Raw genomic sequence first — 19,624 nt, 5'->3', positions numbered from 1 at the left:
ACAGTCGTGCAGTGCAATTACCACACCAACTTATTTCCACAAAGTTGCAGCCAACAGCATCACAGATAGTTCCATAGTTAACAGCTGGTGCCAGGGATCACAAGGAATCCTTTTACTTTCTCCGGAAACTCGTCCAGATGCAGAAGCAAGGGTAAAAAAAAATAAGCCTCATTAGACCACTTTCTGTTTGCTCAGTGTCATGTCTGTCAATATGTTGGATATTAGAGAAGAGCAACATAAAAACTCTACTGTCTGTATACAAACAGTAATCATGACAGTGATGGTAATGATAATGTGTTTTACATGCATTTTAATTCCAGTGATATGCAAATTGGGTGACATGCAGATGTCACAATACACAGCACAATATACGAAAAGAAAAATTGACCCTCATATGCTCATATGCACAGTAATATAAAATGGCACTATTTTTTCTCCCATACACGCAGTTTACCTTATCTCTCTCTCTCCCTCTCTCTCTCTCCCTCTCTCTCTCTCTCTCTCTCTCTCTCTCTCTCTCAATTATATACATTTATCAATTCATATTTAATCAAATTAATTAATTTCTGCTGCAATTTTGCCAGGGAGTGGAGCTTAACAAATTAAAAAAATAAATATTTGTTTGCCAAACTGTTCATTACAGAAAAAGAGCAGCAACTGCTGGCACAGAGCCAGAGTGAAGGTCAGAGCTGCATGGTGTTATTTATAGCCACTATCTTTATATCAACATCTCTCTCAAATGATGACGTGATTCATAAAGCATGTCAAGGCTAATATGACATCATGCTAAGGCATACTTTTTTAAATATGAAATCACGGTTTTGGGGTCGATTGTTTTTGTGTTGGAAACCAGCCAATACAATCTAATACAATTTAGCACTAACAAAGACCCGAAGAGTCATTTTAGAGTGTGTCAGCCAGATCACACACAGTCTGCTCACTATAATTGGCAGTGTCTCAATCAGGTGCAGAGGCAATCCTCCTCTGGGAGCAGCTCCCCCGAGGACAAGAAACCATCTCATCCACAGCTGTAATGGCATCACTACTTTGATGATGCACACCTGTGCACACATGTCATGCATACAGGAAAACAAATAGACAATGGAACTGGCGTTGATGCCCACACACATGCTGGACATAAACACACACGCTGAAGAGTGTCTTTTCCTGAATACCCTTCACGCATGAATTATAATATAGCAATACGGACTCCAGCAATGTCCACGTCACAAACTGCTATTTCCTCATAGCAGCAACGGGGTTTCAGACAGTTTACAAAACAAGGTATTATGTCCAGACTCTCTAGCCACGTTAATGTGCATGCCAGAGAAAATAAAGCCTACTCTGCAATAATATGTCATTTTATCTTTCCACAACACTTTTAAGATTTTCTTTTTATAGCAAACACAATTAACAAGCTGCTTCTGCATGACTCACAATATCGCAATCACAGATTTTTGCAAGAAAAAAGGATAAAGGGTGATATTTGTGTGTGCGTGTGTGTTTGTGTTTGTGTTTGTAGGCTTTAAATAGTCTCATGAAAGGGCTCCATGAGTGTCACCAGAGGGTTTGTAAGAAAAGTGGAGAAGGCTTCTAACCACGGAAGATTCTGGAGATCCAATATACAGTGTGTCTGAGATAAAAAGGGGAAGACATTTATAGTTGGCAGCTGGGCCGTTAAACTAGATCTGTGCTTCCGCCACCACCAAGAACATTTCGGTGGAGTGGGTTTAACAAATAACTCCTCCAAAAGCAGCATCTTGAGGACTTAATGGCCCTGGCAGGAGACAAGGTAGTCAATCTCTTGACGATAGACAGGAGCCTCTTTATCCGATGTACGGGTGGAAAAAGGGTAAAAGCCCAAGTTCAGAAATAGCAAAACCCAACAAAAGTCAACTAAATCTCACAGGGTATCACAGTATGAGAAAAAAACAACCCATAAACATAAATACACAGACAGACAAATATGCATTTTAATACCCATTCACTCAGACAAAAAAGAACCACTGTATGAATACACATACTAAACAGCACACTTCCAGCTGCAAGGCTCTCATTTGCTCTCAGCCCATTACAGAATCACAACAGCATTATGGTGAAGAGGGAGTGTAATGTGCTGAATACTAATCTGCAAAGCCCAATCCATTTCTACAGAGTAAATCCGTGGGATAATAATGTAAGCCTACGGGAGATGGGGGGGGGGATCAATATCCTCATCAAAAGAGAATCATCTCCATATTAATGTATGGAGTAGACACCACTTCACTACTAAACATACATCTAAAGAGCAGGAGACTATAAGAACTTTCCTCCTATAGGAAAATGCAATCAACCCATCAACGCTAATTAATCATATTTGAGTGATTCCAATGAACTGCATTAACGGGTGTGTAGTAACGTTTGATAGCAGCTCCCTTTCTGAATGAGCCATATTTGAAATGTGCTTGCGGCAATAAATCTCCGCCAACAGCATCTTAACAAGCTGCTCAATTTGGATGTACCTTTGCCAAGGTTGCCAGCGCAGACCTAAAGTGCACGCTGCAAGGTTACTGTCCATTTTAGATTACTGGAACAGGAGGGAAGCAGTGTCTAACTGTAAAGGACTGGCATTTGGCAGATGTCTAATTTGGGGCCATATACATGGGGACATTCCTCACACAAGAGCAAAGTCAAGAGGCGCTGAGGCATGTCATTGCACGGAAATAATTCATCTGCTAATTACGTTGCCAGTGTGTCTCGGGATGATTTCTGTGCAGAGCCGCTCTTGTCTTCCCAGCTCTCAGCTCGGAGATCCAGTCTCTGTCTGACACAGCATGAATCCTTGATAGTGAGCAGACACCCAGACACATCAGCAAAAACACGTTCTTATCCTTATCCGCAGTGCTCATCCCTCACTGCCCAGACAATGCATGCATCAACTTAAGTATCAAGCTGCAAAGCTTCAATATGTCCTTGGTTGGATTGTTTACCGTAGAAGTGAGGAAATACACTGCTATTATCTGCCATTTGGAGAGTTTGACTAATTGTTTTTGCTCATTTGGATTCGTCAAGTATTTAAACACTTAGGAAAAGTCGCCAATGCTAATACAAACATAAATTCAACATAAAAGGACATGCAGGTTTGTTTCATGTCGTGCATTGTACAAAAGTCTTTATTATTTATGTAACAGGAAATGAAAGACAAAGTCAATATGAATTCGTTCTGAGAAACAGAAGGAAGGAAAAGGAGATATGAGAGAACCAGAGTGATTCACTGTCGCCAAATGTTTACCACTGTCATGAGTGGAAAAACTGCTGAAATGTAAAAGTGAGTGATGTGAAGATTTACAGTACAGCTGCGTGTGCCAGTAGCACTCAGACCTCAATAAAACCAAAGCTGCTTAATCAACTGTGGCGGAAACACCTACTGGTGTATTATATGGGCTGCCAAAAAATTACACCATTTATCAACGGAATTATGTAAATGACGGCATGGAAGTGAAAACCAAAACTTCACAAATGTGTTTTCTAACCATTCATTTGAATTCATATTCAATTGACAGTTTGGGTCATAGTTTCTCTTTGAAATGAAAATTAATTTTACTTTCATTTTTAGGACACAGTGGGTAACAAGATTTTCTTTTGATGTCTCAGTGGTTGCAACTTCCCAGCACCATGTCTTCCAGTGGCACAGATATATACTTTTGATCTTTCAGTTCTGAAGTCAACACAATGAGATCACATTGTTCATTCATGCCTTCATGCTCTGACACTGGCAAAGTGGCCTGTCTGTCAGAACTAGTTCTTTCAGGTGCAGTGAGGTGAACTTGAGATAAATGTATCCTGAATCTAAACCAAATCTTCCCGGCACATCACCTCCACTCTTTCTTACTCAGACAAGAAAAGGGAACAAAGAGCCCTGCAGTTTGGTGTTGTGCACTGCTTTTTTGTTGTTGTTATTTCTGTTTTCCTAAAGTTGTGTTTTGTTGTCAGATTTTTACATGGTCACTCAACAGAGGTTCGCCAATAGCCTACGTGTATTGACTCCCCTGTGGTAAAAGAACACGGCACGGCGCGCAGAGCCGCATCATTGCATGTTTAAAAATGTGCTCCAATGAACAAGTCGCTGCGGGACAGTGAAGCTTGACAGAATCCCAGCATCACCTCGCTGAGCTGCTGGGCAAGGTCAACAACACCAGACTGGGTCTCCTGTTCTCGTTTGCAAAAAGGACAGCAGTTCTTAACTTCCTTTGTTATATTTATAACATTTATATCTAATGCATTCACACAATCCAGCTGATACAAATCAGCAGCTGCATTTTCTTTCATGTCGGACTGGGTTACAACTGTCCCCAGCACATCCTGCAGATACGTCATTTGCTTTGCTTGGCGATGTGATGTCGCACAAATGCAAACACACGAGGGATTTCCCCGGGACCCACTGTGTGCATTTAACATCAACACACCCAATGCCTTTCTCTCCCAAGTTTCCTATTGTTAATGCCAGCACTGTACTGAGGGGTATTTGAGCAGGAGAGACAATACATTCATCTTTGCGTCTCGCAGAGAGCCTCCCAGCTATGAGTAAGATCACACTGAGTTAGTGGAGAAACCAGAGGCAGTGTGTACTGAGTGTTTGTACTGAGCCAAACACTTCATGGCAATGGAGATGAAAACCAGGTAAAGGCAGAAGAGCAGCATTCATACAGTGCTGTCACCGCACCACTTCAAAGGCTAAAACACCTCTCTCAAGTTTTGCTAAAAATAAAGACTACAGCATACTCACTTAACAGGTGATATGGAATTATGGTCCCGCTTTAACAGCATCAGAACAAATAGCTTTAATGAAAGCCAGTCTGGTAAGAGGATAAACAATTATATAGACTAATTAAACAGCCCTGCAAGGGGCTGCAAAAGCAACATGCAACTACTGTTAATCTATTCCTCAGCTTTGCAGTCTGCTTTATCGGATCAGTCCATCGCTCTGATTACATTGACACTGTTGTCCTCAATCTGGTTTGTTCACAGAGGGTTGTCACCCCTCCTTCCACTTCCATCACCTTTGCAATTGATAGTGGCAAGACCCCCCTTCCCACCTTTATCTACAGGGGGAGATTGTCAACCGGCAAAGATGCTGACCTATGGGAAAATGACTCATGTTGGGGTGTTACTGTTTCAGCAGCACCATTGCCAGGCTGACACTAGACCAAGGTCATTTCATAATAGGTTGTCCAGCTGCCACTCTGCTGTCAACAGGCCTGAGTGATGAAGGGGGGTGCAGCCAGTTATCGTGACAAGAGTCAAGGCTACGGTGAGCTTGATAAAGATCAGCCTCTATGAGGAGTGAAAACGGCAAACAAAGAGGGATGGAAAAAAGATGATCCTGCATTTTTCCCCCTAAGCCTTCAAAGCAGTGACAAATAGATCTGCTTTGTAGCTCGCGTCCAAGAGCCGCTCTGTTTTGCATTCTGCTGGGAGCTGCAGCCGCCTTGCCACAGGAATAAATGCATGTGATCGGCGAGAGCAGTCATCAGAGTGCAGCAATACCCTGAGAAGTATTGACTGTGTTACAGCTCTTTTCTCAGGTCGCTGTCAATCCTGTCAGTCCTATGAATTGATCAGTAGGGGCTCACATCCATCAGAGTGACTCATCCAGAGCAGACATGCTGTTTTACTCGATCCCCTGGGCTGAAGAAGATGGGAATTTGGAGTTTAATCTTTGTTTGTTTCCTATTTATTGTATCTCTGCTTTTAACATTCTTATCCATATATGGGATGCCATATTGATTTTTGCAGACATTGTCTGCATCCGGCACTGAACTGCTTTTCTGACATTTTAACCCCTTAAAACCCAGATCAGCAATTTCTAGCACTTTTGGTTTCAGGTCTACAATTTCAGGTCTGCACCCTATACCGGAGGAACTAAGGCTCCGTAATTCATTGGCAATCTTTGATTTGTTCACTTTAAACAACAGCCTCAATATTTTAATTCTAATCAGAATTTCTACTTGTTGTCCCATCGCTCTTATTTTCTTCCTGATATGATTTTTTCTTGTTTCCACAACAGTGTATTTGCTATTAGTAGTAGTATACATCTAAACAGTCCAATGAAGTGGTAAGATGAGAAAAAAAGAATAAATCTGTCTTCTCTTTCAAAAGCTATTTCACAGCACACAACAGCATTTTTAAATCCAGTAATGTAATGCTCTCTAATAATACATTTCCCTTTCAATATTGCTGCAACTTAAAAAGTCAGGTGGTCATTTGCTGCATAGTAAAAAGCTGGTTTTCAAAAGGCTTTATCTAATAAATCAAATAAATGCTACCATCTCAACGGAAGCAAATTGTAGAATATCTTATAACTGTATTATCGTACTGTAAAGGGTATAGTGAATAGATTTTAAAAAGTTGTCATATTGCTTCTGAAGAAAATCTTTTTCCCCTTACAGTATGTAATGAAAATGAAAATGTTAAATCTATTCATGAAAAGACCTTGATCCAGCCACAAAGAATTGTTTACATAACTCAAATCACTATCTGTGGGTGCGATCTAGAGACAGGGCATATCATTTCCATTAGTTGTATCCTTAGTGTTGGAGTTTAACATCCAACCATCACATTTTTTTTTGTTTATGTCATACCTTCATTGTGGGAAGGTGGAACGGGGTTGAGGGGAGCCACAAGAATCCATTACAAATGTTATTTGCTGTAAGTCATAGGGACAGTGTGTTTCCAGTCTGTGCATGTGTTTTCTGTTTACTTGTCTGCTTTGTACTCGTTATCCTGGATGAGACACTGTGCTTGATGGGATTTCCTTGTTTCAGCAGTTTGAAGACAAAGGAATGATTCAGTACATAGCCTAATTCCATTTCATTTATTCTGCTGTAACAAATGAATGTACAAAATATGACATGCACATAGTTGGCAGAATACACATCCTACAAAATGCACATGAATGTGCACATTTTAGTGTGTGTGTGTGTGTGTGTGTGTGTGTGTGTGTGTGTGTGTGTGTAATCCCTTGTTTCTACTGATGCCTCTCACGAGGGAAGGACTCTATTTCTATGGTACAGCATGGCACAATAAAAGCCTGGAAATTTACGAATTAATTAAAAGAACAGGGCTGCTTTTTCTGCTCCTCTGAAGTGTGCTCCAGAGACTGGTGAAACGGCCCTAACAAGAGTCCCAGCATGTGCTTCTTTATGCTACTTCAAGAAACACATACCAGACAGGGAGGGACAGGGGACAGTGCAGACTTTTCAGAGGGGATCATTTTAGTCCCCCTTTTTAAACTGTGTCACTCCCCCGCTCTACATAAAATACGCTCACTGTGGTCCACATGCATTATTGAAAGTCTGCAGCTTGGTATATTTATTCTGCCTTTCTCATCATGGAAAAAAGTGAAATAGAATAAGACTACATGTTATTAAATGTGTTGTATCAAAAATGTCACATACATACTTAGTGCCACTGACAAACATACAGAGTAAGTCTGTTTTTTTTGTCAGAAACGGAGGTAAAATGAAAGGATCTGGCTTTGTGTGCCACATTCCAGAGAGTCCTTCTCTAGCACTCTCCATCAGGGCCGTAGCCCTGGGTGACTGAGCCTTTTACCTATCTGCTGCATTCAGCCACCTGCCATGGAAATCACGGCTGTTTCCGCCATATGCCTCAATGTTCTGCCAAGGCCTCACCGGTCTGTTCCGCCTTGAGCAAATTTCATTATGGGATTGCTGGGAGCACTCGGCGCTGCTCATTAAGGCTATCAGCGTGGCACTTCACCGTTTGTAACACGCGAGATGCAGGAGGTTGAATACCCCCAGCATAGAAGATCGCTTAACAACTTTAGGTTTGTATAACTTTTGTTCAGGAATGGTCTCTTTCTCAAATACTCACAGAGGCCAAACTGAGGATTTTGCTTTGAGATGAAAAACCTGTAAATTAGGTATTTAATTAGAGAGGGATTTAGCTAGCCTTATAGTATTGGCAAGGAGAATGGCTGGCAAGTGTCAATTTGAAATTATATCACAAGACACTTCAAACAAAGATCCAATCAAGAGTTTAATCATTGTTCTAAAATATGTGCACAATGTATATTAAAGTGAGACTATGTAACTTTTGAAAGAAGATTTAACACATCCTTTGTCTTTCAAACAAGACGTTTTTATGTGGCTTTAGCCTTATTTAGTCTGGTGTGATTATGGTTTTATGTTGGCTCAGGTTAGCTAATGTTAGATGCTGTGTAACTCTTACAGCACACTATGTTGTAGCATTACCATTATCCTAAAAATAATGTCACTTGTGACCAAAGTTACATACCGCAGGTACCTTCAGAAACAACTTGATGCTATGGTGTGCCTATGTAATAACACAAACAAAAACTAGAAAATCTTCTAAACTGCAACTGTCTGTATTAATCGTGCATGACACAGTGACTCAACTACTCATGCTGTTTTGGCTTTTATATGGCAATCCTGATTGGCTGTTGTGTGTATGTGGAGCTAAACAGCTAATACACTCCTGGCAGCCTATTCTGGCACACAAAGTATTTAATAAGACCGAGCTGATTCAGTACAAGATAAGGCTTCCTCCACTATCATGCATGAGCCAGTGTTGTGTTACCATGAGGCAGTGGCGGTTGTCCACTAACATGGTCAGCGTACAGCCAGATGGAGCTGGGCCACAGGGATCAAACGGAGAGTTCTGCTATCCTGCCAGCTAACACCCACCACCCTTTGACATTTCACCGCAGCACCACTTTTTATCTCTTCACGACCCTTGAAGAAGAAATGAGTTCACTGTTCTCAGGTATTAGAGTTGCAGGGCGCGGAGGTGATTCTGAGCACCAAAACAATAGTAGCTTATCTCCCTGCCTGTCTTTTGCATTGTTTACTCACGATTGTTTCCTCATTTGTGTTCTCATGCGCGAAGGCCAATCTGGGGCCTGTGCATTGGGGAGGCAGAGTTTAGCCTCACTGTGCTTTAACGTGATGTTCACTCAGCCATACCGGTGCTATGCATCCACAGCCATCACAGTGCATTAACCCCTGGATGCTGCCTGGCATTGTCTCACTAGACTGCAATTGCAGACTGCCTCTAGTCCTGAGGGTCCACAGACCTCAAGCTGGCCAAGGAAAGGGAAGTCAGGGTCAAACAATGCTAAAATAATTTACAAAGAAATAGGCTAGAGAGATAGATCTGCTGTTTTGTCCATCTGACTGAATGGTTTAATAGTTATAGTATGTGAGTGATGCATGTTGAAAAGTGAATCAATCTCTTCTCTATAGACCCTTGTCAGAGATTGATGAGACACAAAGGTAACCAATCAATGCAGCTAGTAATGTACTGGCTTTAAATGTCAATAAGCCTGTGCATCTGCTGTGGTGCAGTCTACATTTCTGTGATGAGGATAAACAACATAGTCAGTTTAGAGACAAAGCACAAACCATGATTTGTGGGCAATATTTTACATTTAACATCTTAATCATCTGAGCAGAGTGTGGCAGTTTCAGTGCCTGTGCTGGACCAAGGCTACTGATGGATTAGAAGGTACTGGGATGTGGCATGGCCTCCGGTCATTAAAAGGAATCCACTGTAGGCTCACATTACTAATACTGTTCTCTGGTGTTGCCCATGAATCAGAAAATATCAAGGTTAACATATGTAAATACAGAAATAACATTTGAATTTGCTATATGATGGCCAAAATTGAAAACCCAGTCAGAGGAAAGTCACATATTTTCTTTTTAAACTTGAACCAAACAATAACGTTGCGAGCCAGAAAACCAAAACAATGCGCTGAAAGACGCTATGAAGCTCTTTATTAATGAGGGGAAATTAGTTAAGAAACACTGTGGCTTTGTCATTACAAGCAAGACCTTTCACATAACAAATCCTCATTTGATCCATTGTTAGAATAAGAATATAGTCATTATAGCCGCCCCCTAAATAGCTAGATTTTACCTTAGCTTGCAGAATGACCTGAAGGCTATAGTTAAGACTACAAAAGCTTAAACTCTATATTTTACTGTCATCCAGAAAATTGTCTGCTCAGACCTTATGAGAGCTAACACCGGCACCTTTTCAACCACAAAAGGAAACTTCCTGCATTGGAATTGAACCTGTGCCAATCCAACAATGTGGATGAGAGCACAATCAAAATGGATGGACCGTGTTTTACAGACACTGACAAACAGTGAAAGTGTTGACAACTGTCTCCATCCAAGAACCTCAGGCAAACAGCAGTACCAGTAAGCACAGAGGGGGCATGATGGGTTGGCACTCAGGCATGATGAAGGGCATGACTTCACATCCAAATGACCCACACCAGTAGCTCTGCACTGTTAGAGCGGCAATCCACACTGACGTCTGCCCTCATTTACAGCAATGCTTACGAAGATTAAATTGCCAAGCAGCTTCAACACATTTAGAGAGCCAAGGGATACAAAGCTGGAGGCGATAAGTCATTTGTGGAAACTCTGCTCCCGTCTCCTTTCGGGGTCTTTTTTGGGAAGCTAAGACTGTCCTCCTGTGACTCCAGGGTGGCAGTCTGTCAGGCAGAAGTGACACCAAACCAATGTCTAATGGCTCTTACGTCATAAATATGGCCCCAGAATTGACAGCCTAAATCTACGGTTCTCTATTACCTTGATTCATTCCACTACAAAAGGAGACACTCTGCAACATATTGTGGTCAACGTATAAGAGGACATTTCGGAGGGATCCACAGACACACCCCAGTGAATTGCAAACTGGCTGAAGCCAATTTGTGTCTACTTTACATTTACAGGTCTTCTGCAACAACCTGTTACAATAGAGCACCAGAAGAGGCTCTCAGATGAATATTGAAGTAAAAAAAAAGGCTTTTAGAAGAGACCCAGATAATTTAAAGTGCATTTCACCACTTATGGAAGTTTCACAGTGAGTCCCTGACTGTAAATCGAATTGTCCTGCTTTCTTTAAGCTGGCCTTGTGTACACATATTTCTGCAGGACATTAATTGAAATATGGGGCAAGAGTCGGTCAGTTCAGCGGCTGGTCTACCAGAAGGATGCTAATGCCTTTCAGCAACATCAATCATGCAAAGTGAGAGACTAGGTTGATAAATATTTCACTGTTTTCCCCCCCAGATGCTTATCTTACACAGTTCTGCCATTATGACTCTACTCCTTTACAGTACATCTGTTTGTGCCTGCAGCGGCGGAGATCCGAAGCATTTCCCAGTACGATCTTAAGATGAAACATGAAATCTCGTCCTACAATCGAACAGATTCTGAATCTGAATAATTGAAAAATTTGAAATAAAGTAACAAGCATATAGTTTGACATACCTGCTTTACTATATATTCGTGCAAATAACTCATTCAACAAGCAGATTACTTTTCTAATAATAAGAACAATTTTATTTAGAATCAGATTCTTCATTCATTTAATTGTAAATAGGATTTTTTTACCTTTTTCTGTCAATTTTCTAAGTGTGTACCCACGGACTGAAAATGGAAAAGAGAATCACAGTTTCCATTTGTACTCTTTGACTGGTTGACTGAGGGGGAGAAGTTAATGCCGTGCAAACCCATTCTTACTCCCAACTCTTCAAATACAGCAGCTTCGTCAGTGCCCCTCGACTGACGAGCTGGAAGTGTTGGCCACACTCAACTGATGGGAATCTCATACATTTTGCAGGTATTTGGTAATTTGGTCATCGTTATTAAAAGGTATCCTTAGGGGAACATATCTATCTATACCAAATTTAGTGTTAACCCATCCAGTAGTTGAAACACTTCCCTCACAATCACAAAAGTCAACCTCAGAGAGGCACTGTAGAGGAAAAGGTAACTCCATATAATTACAAAAGAATCACAACGCGATAATCATTTCTACAGGAGAGAATGCATTTTTGTCCTGCTGAGTGACATGTGGCCTGTGCTGTGTGTAGTTCTGTGAATCTCTCCCACTGCTTATTTACACAGCCATGTCAGTAGATTACACGACTGAATGTGCAACTTTAGAGAGTCAATCTTTCCATTGTGCGACTGCTCATAAAACACGGGGAGCTGTTGCAGAGGTGGCCAATTACAGTGCAGATTAATGTTGTTGACAGAAAATGTATTCACACAAGGTAGTGGGTGCCCAAGCTTTCCCCCAGGCCCTGGGAAAAGAGGTGCACTCTATGATGTTATGCCAGGAGGAGGAACTTCATTACTCACAGCAGAGGCTCTGTCACTAGTGTGAAGGCAAAGAGAACAAGAGACGGGGGTAAAGAAAAAAGCAGCAAAGAATAATGCTATATACTGAAATTAAAGACCAGCTCTGCCTTGAGACAAAAGCTATTGGTTAGTTTAATGTAAATGGCAATACTCAGAGGGGCAAATGAAAATGTGAGGGATGTCTCTATCCTTCTGTCTCCCTCCTGTCTGTGCCTCCAGCCCAAAGGTCACCTGTGTTAGCCTCGGCCCTAGTTTCTAAATCCCCTTCCGCTTTAGCATGCAGACCATCCCGGCAGCCCTGCAGACCACAGCTCACTGTCAGGACAGCAGCTTTAAAAACATGAGACTGTATGAAGGCAGACAGATGGATGAAGAAGGGACACGAGTGAATGGCAGACTGCAAAGAAGAAAAAAACAAAAGCAGCCACTCAACTGAGGATTATCTTAGCTCAGAGTGTATTCCATACCAAACTGTGTGCTGACATCATCAGACAGGGCCAGGGATTTCTGGATGATAGGCTGAGGAAATATGCCCTTATGTCATACAAGGCCTAGGATCCTTCACGTGGCAAAAACAAACAGCTGTGATATCAAAGGGCTGCTGACGGGGTGAAATTGAACTGTAAAACAATGTGCCACGCCTTGAAAGCAGCAGTGGCTATCTAATACTAGTACATCACACATCATGACACCTCATCAGAGTGAACTACAACCACCAGTAAACGCACCTGGGAACTGTGAAATCCTCATAGTTTAATGGAGCAATTCTATTAAAAACATTTGGGAAAAACAATGATATTTATGCAACACAGAGTAATTCAACTCCTTGTATGGAGGTATGAATAGTTCACTTGTACAGCTCCTATTCTGATACAGAAAGAAGACAGCCTCCCCACAGCTCCGCGTCTGGTCATGCTCCCTTAAAGCTTGTCACAGACCTCAATTGCAGATAATAAATGAAGCCATAAATTTGATGGAAGTCCATAAACAGGCCCTTTAAATTGGCATTCTATTTTTCCTCTCTGTTGAATAATGACAGGGAGCACTTTAACACTGGTGAGACTCAGGGAGATTCCTTCTTGGTATTTATTTCCCAATTTCCTCTCATATCATCAGTCTGCATCGCATCACTTCCTTAGCACGTTCAATAATTTCAGAAAATGGCCTGGCCGAGATGCAATCTTACACTGGAGCTTAAAAGGTGTGTGTGTGCGTGTGTGTCGGCACATCTGAGCCTCAGCAAAGACCTTGTGAAACAAAATGGCTGCATTGAATAAAGAGCGAGTGGGCTTTATGAATAAATAGAGGCAGATCACTTGTGGACCAGCGTGATGGACAGATAGATGAACCCTTGCCTGCTGAGATGGGGAGCTGATTTGCACTTTGTATCCCTTCAATCCCTCTGTCTGTGGGGGAAAGTGCCAGCTCAGCGTGTTACTGGCAGGCGGAGGCAAGAGGGGGAGTATACACGCCTACTCACCCGACGCACCCTCCTGGCTGGCCTGTCCGTCACATGCGCCATGCAGAGGGATCAAGCAGCCAGGAGCTCTGCTAAACATCCTGCACATCTAACATATTGCATTTATATTATTTATTTATTATTAAATCTTGCTGTCATATTTCTTATTTGCCTCTGTGTTATAACATAGTTTGCTGCACTAACTTGGCAAAATGTAGTCCAGTACTGTTTTGGCAAGCGCTCCGTAAATTTCTTCACAAATATGTGATATGAGTAGCAGTCTTTTTATATACTGGAGAAAAAATATAACCCTGATTATTTTTCTATATATTTTGATCATGGTAATTAATCCGTTTTAGAAAACTAACTTATTTTATTGCTGTTTTGCAAGTGGCAGCAGGTAGAACGTCTTGTTTTCATAGTTTATTATATTCCATGATTCTTGGATGAAGCTCATACTGTAATTTACAATCAGGTTTTAAACCAAACAATCTGCAAATTACAACATGATAATACAGTTTTAGGATCATTTTAAATTCCGTTATTTCATCCTATGGGTATGTTTCCCTACATTACACTAAAGGTTGTGTGACCTGTCATGTGTAATGGAAGCTCTTAGTGTCTCATGCCGGGACTTTCAGGGAAGTTAAAAATACAACAAACACTTGTGCCTGTTCAGAATGGGCACTGCACTAGTTCTGTTCGTATTAGTTTGTTGCACTTATTGTATTCGTATTAGTTTGTTTCTGCACTGTACTTTTGCTCTGGTTTATGTTCTTAGATGCTTGTTTAAAAAAGGAGATGCACTTATAACTTCTGGTGACTAGTTCTCTTGAATACCTCTGTTGAATACCATTATTGCAAGTCGCTTTGGATAGAAGCGTCTGCTAAATAACTGTAATGTAATGTTATTTAAAGCAGCATGATCACTGACCATGGCAACATGAAATAGATACATAACAGATGACCACTATTAATGCTTTGGAGCAATGCTTTTGAGAGTATGTTCCTGTTCTGTTTGTATAAAATGCATGCAGGAGCTGCAACATATATTAATACTACTGATCAACATACTAATCAACAGTTATGGGCCCTAAAGCGCCTAGAAGCACAGCAATACTCCTGCAATAGGAAGAGAAGCAGAATGCTGCTGGCGGGTATGGATGTACAAATGTAGCTGTCAAAATATGCCAAAACATTTGTAAATGTTTTATCAAGAAAGAAATACATGTTTATAAGGTCTTAAGGATACACATTATACATTTTGTAAGAAACACTACGTGTAAGCATGAATTAGTTTGTTTACAAGAAAACTGCCCAGGGTGTTTAACCCTACTCAGAAAACCCTGTCTCCTAAACATGCTCTATATGTTGTACAGTATATATTAGAATATTGTTTTTATCAGTTGAGCATCTCTCTGTACTGCTTGTAGATATTATTGTTCATGTTTCTCTCCCTCTATCCAGATAAAAATATATCTTTAACAGCAAGTTGGATAGAATACAGGAAACGTGACCTGAACAAATAACCAGTAATAACACTTCAGCTAAAACAAAAGCATTGAGGTACATCACAAGAGGCTGTCTTGGAAACACATTTAAAAAAGAGGAGTAACACATAAATAAAGGGGCCATTACACTGGAGAAAACCCGTGAAATGGCTTGAGGAGGCAGAGACAATTAAATATCAGGGAGGATACTGTTCATACTGTACCATGATTAAGCTAATGGGGCTGCCAAAGAAACGGAGGTCTCAAGCCTCATTTGTCTGCTACAAATACGAGTAAATGACCAAATGTTTAATCATTTGGCCACTTGCTACTGTGCAAGCTGTCTTTGCGCTTGATCTCTGTCCAGCTCCACGGAAACAATATCAGTACAACTTCACCATCAACACTGAATCTCTGACTCACCTTTGTAAGTACATTTTGAAATCTTGCCAGAGTTACAGCCCCTGCATAGTTAAGTAAAGTGCCAAGGAATAGCCAAGTGCTGGAGGAGGGCAGTTTCATCCTTGAGTCACAAGGAAGGCTAAATAAACTAATTAAAAAATATTGCTGGGAGCGTGCTGTGTTCAAGGGGAATGGGTTTGAGCTTAATGAGTGGCTTAACATCGGGAAACATAGCTGGGGGCACAAACACACTAAAGCCAAGTGACAAAGCTCGTGAGACTGCTGCATCACCTTTGCTATTTAAGTTCAGGTCCGTTCACATGTGTGCGTGTGTGTGTGTGTGTGTGAGTGAAGGAGAAAGGGTGTGTGTCCGTGCTGTGGTGAAGCCCTCCACAGTCGGGGTGGATGGTTGGCTGGTCTAATCACAATGCGAAGGAGTCTCTAGGTGACTGGTACATCAATCTGACATGGCTCCTCGGGCAGCTGAGAGGAGACAAGGCCCCGCCAACTAGTGCCATGCCATGTGATTCATTATGCCAGTGGGCAAAAGAAAGAACCTCACTGCATGATAAAAGTGACACCTGAGGAGGAGGTTAAAAGAGGAGGAAGGCTCGGAGGGTGGGGAAATGTAAAATGTGAAGTTAAGCATCTGAAATGAGAAGAATCCTGCAGTTGTTTCTCTGTGGTGGCCCTTGTTACTTAAAGATCACTGCTGCGATTGTCCTCCACAATATGACAAGGGCAACGTTACCCTCCAGTGTACTGTATGTTGCCATGGTGTTACCATAGCAGCAACGAGAGCATAGTACACAAAGTGTAACCTTGCACATGGACTACAGATTGGTCTCGTAAAGCAAACTGATGAATGTAACCCTATGCAATTCAAAACAGTCATTCTTATCGTGCATGTTTACGGTATTCCATCCATCCATCCATTTTCCACCGCTTATCCGGGGTCGGGTCGCGGTGGCAGCAGGTCAAGCAGGCCGACCCAGACCTCCCTCTCACCGGCAACATGTTCCAGCTCATTCTGGGGGATCCCGAGGCGTTCCCAGGCCAGCTGGGAGATGTAATCTCTCCAGCGTGTTCTGGGTCTTCCCCGGGGTCTCTTCCCAGTTGGACGTGCCTGGAAAACCTCCAGTGGGAGGCGTCCAGGAGGCATCCTAATTAGATGCCCGAACCACCTCAGCTGACTCCTTTCGACGCGAAGGAGTAGCGGCTCTACTCCAAGCTCCCTCCTGATGACTGAGCTCCTTACCCTATCTCTAAGGCTGAGCCCGGCCACCCTACGGAGGAAAGTCATTTCGGCCGCTTGTAGCCGCGACCTTGTCCTTTCGGTCACGACCCAGAGTTCGTGACCATAGGTGAGGGTAGGAACGTAGACCGAGTGGTAAATTGAGAGCTTTGCCTTCCGGCTCAGCTCCCTCTTCACCAAGACGGTCCGGTGCAGCGCCTGCTTTACTGCTGCAGCTGCACCGATCCGTCTGTCGATCTCCCGCTCCATCTTACCCTCACTCGTGAACAAGACCCCGAGATACTTGAACTCCTTCGCTTGAGGTAGGCACTCCGTCCCCACCTGGAGGGAGCAATCCACCGGTTTCCGGCAGAGAACCATGGCCTCAGATTTGGAGGTGCTAACTCTCATCCCCGCCGCTTCACACTCGGCTGCAAACCGCCCCAGTGAATGCTGGAGGTCACAATCCGAGGAGGCTAACAGGACCACATCATCTGCAAATAGCAGAGAAGCGATCCCGAGACCCCCGAGACTGACGTTCTCCGCCCCCAGGCTGCGCCTAGATATCCTGTCCATGAAAATCACAAACAGGACCGGTGACAAAGGGCAGCCCTGGCGGAGGCCAACACCCACCGGGAACGTGTCTGACTTATTGCCGAGAATGCGGACACAGCTCCTACTGCAGCCGTACAGAGACCGGATCGCCCGTTGTAACGGGTCCGGCACCCCATACTCCCGCAGCACCCCCCACAAGACCCCCCGAGGGACCCGGTCGAAAGCCTTCTCCAAGTCCACAAAGCACATGTAGACTGGTTGGGCAAACTCCCAGAACCCCTCCAGTAGTCTTGCGAGGGTAAAGAGCTGGTCCACTGTTCCACGGCCGGGACGGAATCCGCACTGCTCCTCTTGAATCTGAGGTTCGACAAGCGGTCGGAGCCTCCTTTCCAGCACCCTGGCATAAGCCTTCCCCGGGAGGCTGAGTAGTGTAATACCCCGGTAATTCGAGCACACTCTCCGGTCCCCCTTTTTGAAGATGGGAACCACCACCCCGGTCTGCCATTCCATGGGCACTGATCCCGACCCCCATGCGACATTGAAGAGGCGTGTCAGCCAGGACAGCCCAACCATGTCCAGCGCCTTCAGCATCTCAGGGCGGATCTCATCCACCCCCGGCGCCTTGCCACCAAGGAGCTTTTTGACTACCTCGGTGACCTCTGCCAGGGATATGAGTGAGCCTCCCCCTAGGTCCTCAGGCGCTGCCTCCTCTGCAGAGGACATGTTGGTCGGGTTTAGGAGTTCCTCAAAGTGCTCTTTCCACCGCCCGACGATGTCCTCCGTCCGGGTTAGCAGTTCCCCCCCCCTGCTGAGAACAGCCTGGGGTTTACGGTATTGTGCTGTTAGAGACTACTATAAGATTGTGGAGTGTTTAGAAATTGAGCTATTACAGTTCGTAGCTCAATCTCCCTAGTACAGCATGATGGGTTTATCACACCGCTAGCACATCTTTACTGAGATCATGTCATATAACATTGTTTTATTAATGGACAAGCCTTATTGGACGATAACAATGGCAAAGTGACCATTTTAGCTCATCTAATTTTATTATGAATCCTTAAATGGAAGCAATATAGACTAAAGGCCCATATAATGATGACAGGTTACCAGTCATATGCATGTGTACCATTATGTTTGAGTCACTTTTCTGAATGCTAACCAGTGTTGCTCTGATTTCATTTGCACACATTTATGTCAAAACAAGTAAATGTACTTCAACCCATAAATGCACCAAAAAACATACACTGCTCATTTCCGACTGGTGGAACTTTGGCCCGGTGAGACATCAAAGAAACAGAAAATTATAGTAATTTATAATAATATTCATAATAATTTTCAAGGGAAGTGAAGTACCACGTAAATGCACCCATTTAGTTCATAGGCTGTTGTGAATGAAAGAAGCTGATTTGCGGGCAACATCTTTCCCTTAAAGCAGTTCTATAGAGAAGGTGCTACTGAAGACATTTTCATCTTAATAGGAAGCAAGGATAAGATTCTGGACCGCAAGCAAATTCACTTCTAGGGCTGTGAATCTCTCCCTCTGTAACAGATTCAATATGCATCTCAATAAGGACTCAATAATTCACAGCACCTATAATATATTTGAGGCAGTCAGTTTGATATAGTTCAATTCAGCCCCGCAATGTAATTTGTTTCAGTTTACTTCAAATAAGGTTTTGTTACTATTTGAAGGATCTTTCAGAGTAAATCAAACTGTTGCCGAACACAGAAGTAGTACTGTCTGTGTATCTTTTGTTAGAGAGGAGCTGTGATTGCCTGTGACTCCTTCAAAATCAGACATTAATCCTGTTGCATCGATTTAAAGCTTTTAGTTATAACACATTAATCCACCAAACCACACATCACTTAATAATAGTACACAAGAAAAGAAATCCATGAAACGAGTAGCAAATTCATAAAATAAAAAAATCTGAAAACTCTTTCTACTCACGTCTCTCTTAAACATTCTCTTAAGTCTCCCCATTGTTTCCACCAGCAGTGATTGCTTTGTATTTAGGTGTAGGTTGTTAAAGGTTAAAGGTGACTCTTGGACTGCACATTGGTTTGAATTCAAATCATTTGATGAACATTTTCCTCTGTCAAACTGCTTCATCAAACTGTTTGGCCTCTGCTGTGTCACCTGCAGACTGCAGCTCCTAAAGAAGATCCTGTGGATGTTTGCTCAGTGTGATGCCCCGCTCTGTTTCCAGAGAGGAGCAAACAGACTCAACAGCAAACAGAGTGAACAGTTCATACTCACATCACATGCTGGCGCTGTCACCTGTCTATCAAGACGATA

The 19,624-nt window shown here is 42.7% G+C and overlaps 1 protein-coding gene across 1 annotated transcript in view; it reads right to left on the bottom strand.

Moving 5' to 3' along the window:
* LOC116378737 (neurexin-1a) overlaps window positions 1-19,624 on the bottom strand; it is a 236,807-nt gene that overhangs the window by 161,014 nt on the left and 56,169 nt on the right. The window lies entirely within an intron of this gene.

Source organism: Anarrhichthys ocellatus, unplaced genomic scaffold (genome assembly GCF_004355925.1).
Source record: "Anarrhichthys ocellatus isolate YVR2014 unplaced genomic scaffold, GSC_Weel_1.0 scaffold3, whole genome shotgun sequence".
Classification (NCBI taxonomy): Eukaryota; Metazoa; Chordata; class Actinopteri; order Perciformes; family Anarhichadidae; genus Anarrhichthys; species Anarrhichthys ocellatus.
This window is presented reverse-complemented; position numbering and strand designations above follow the sequence as displayed.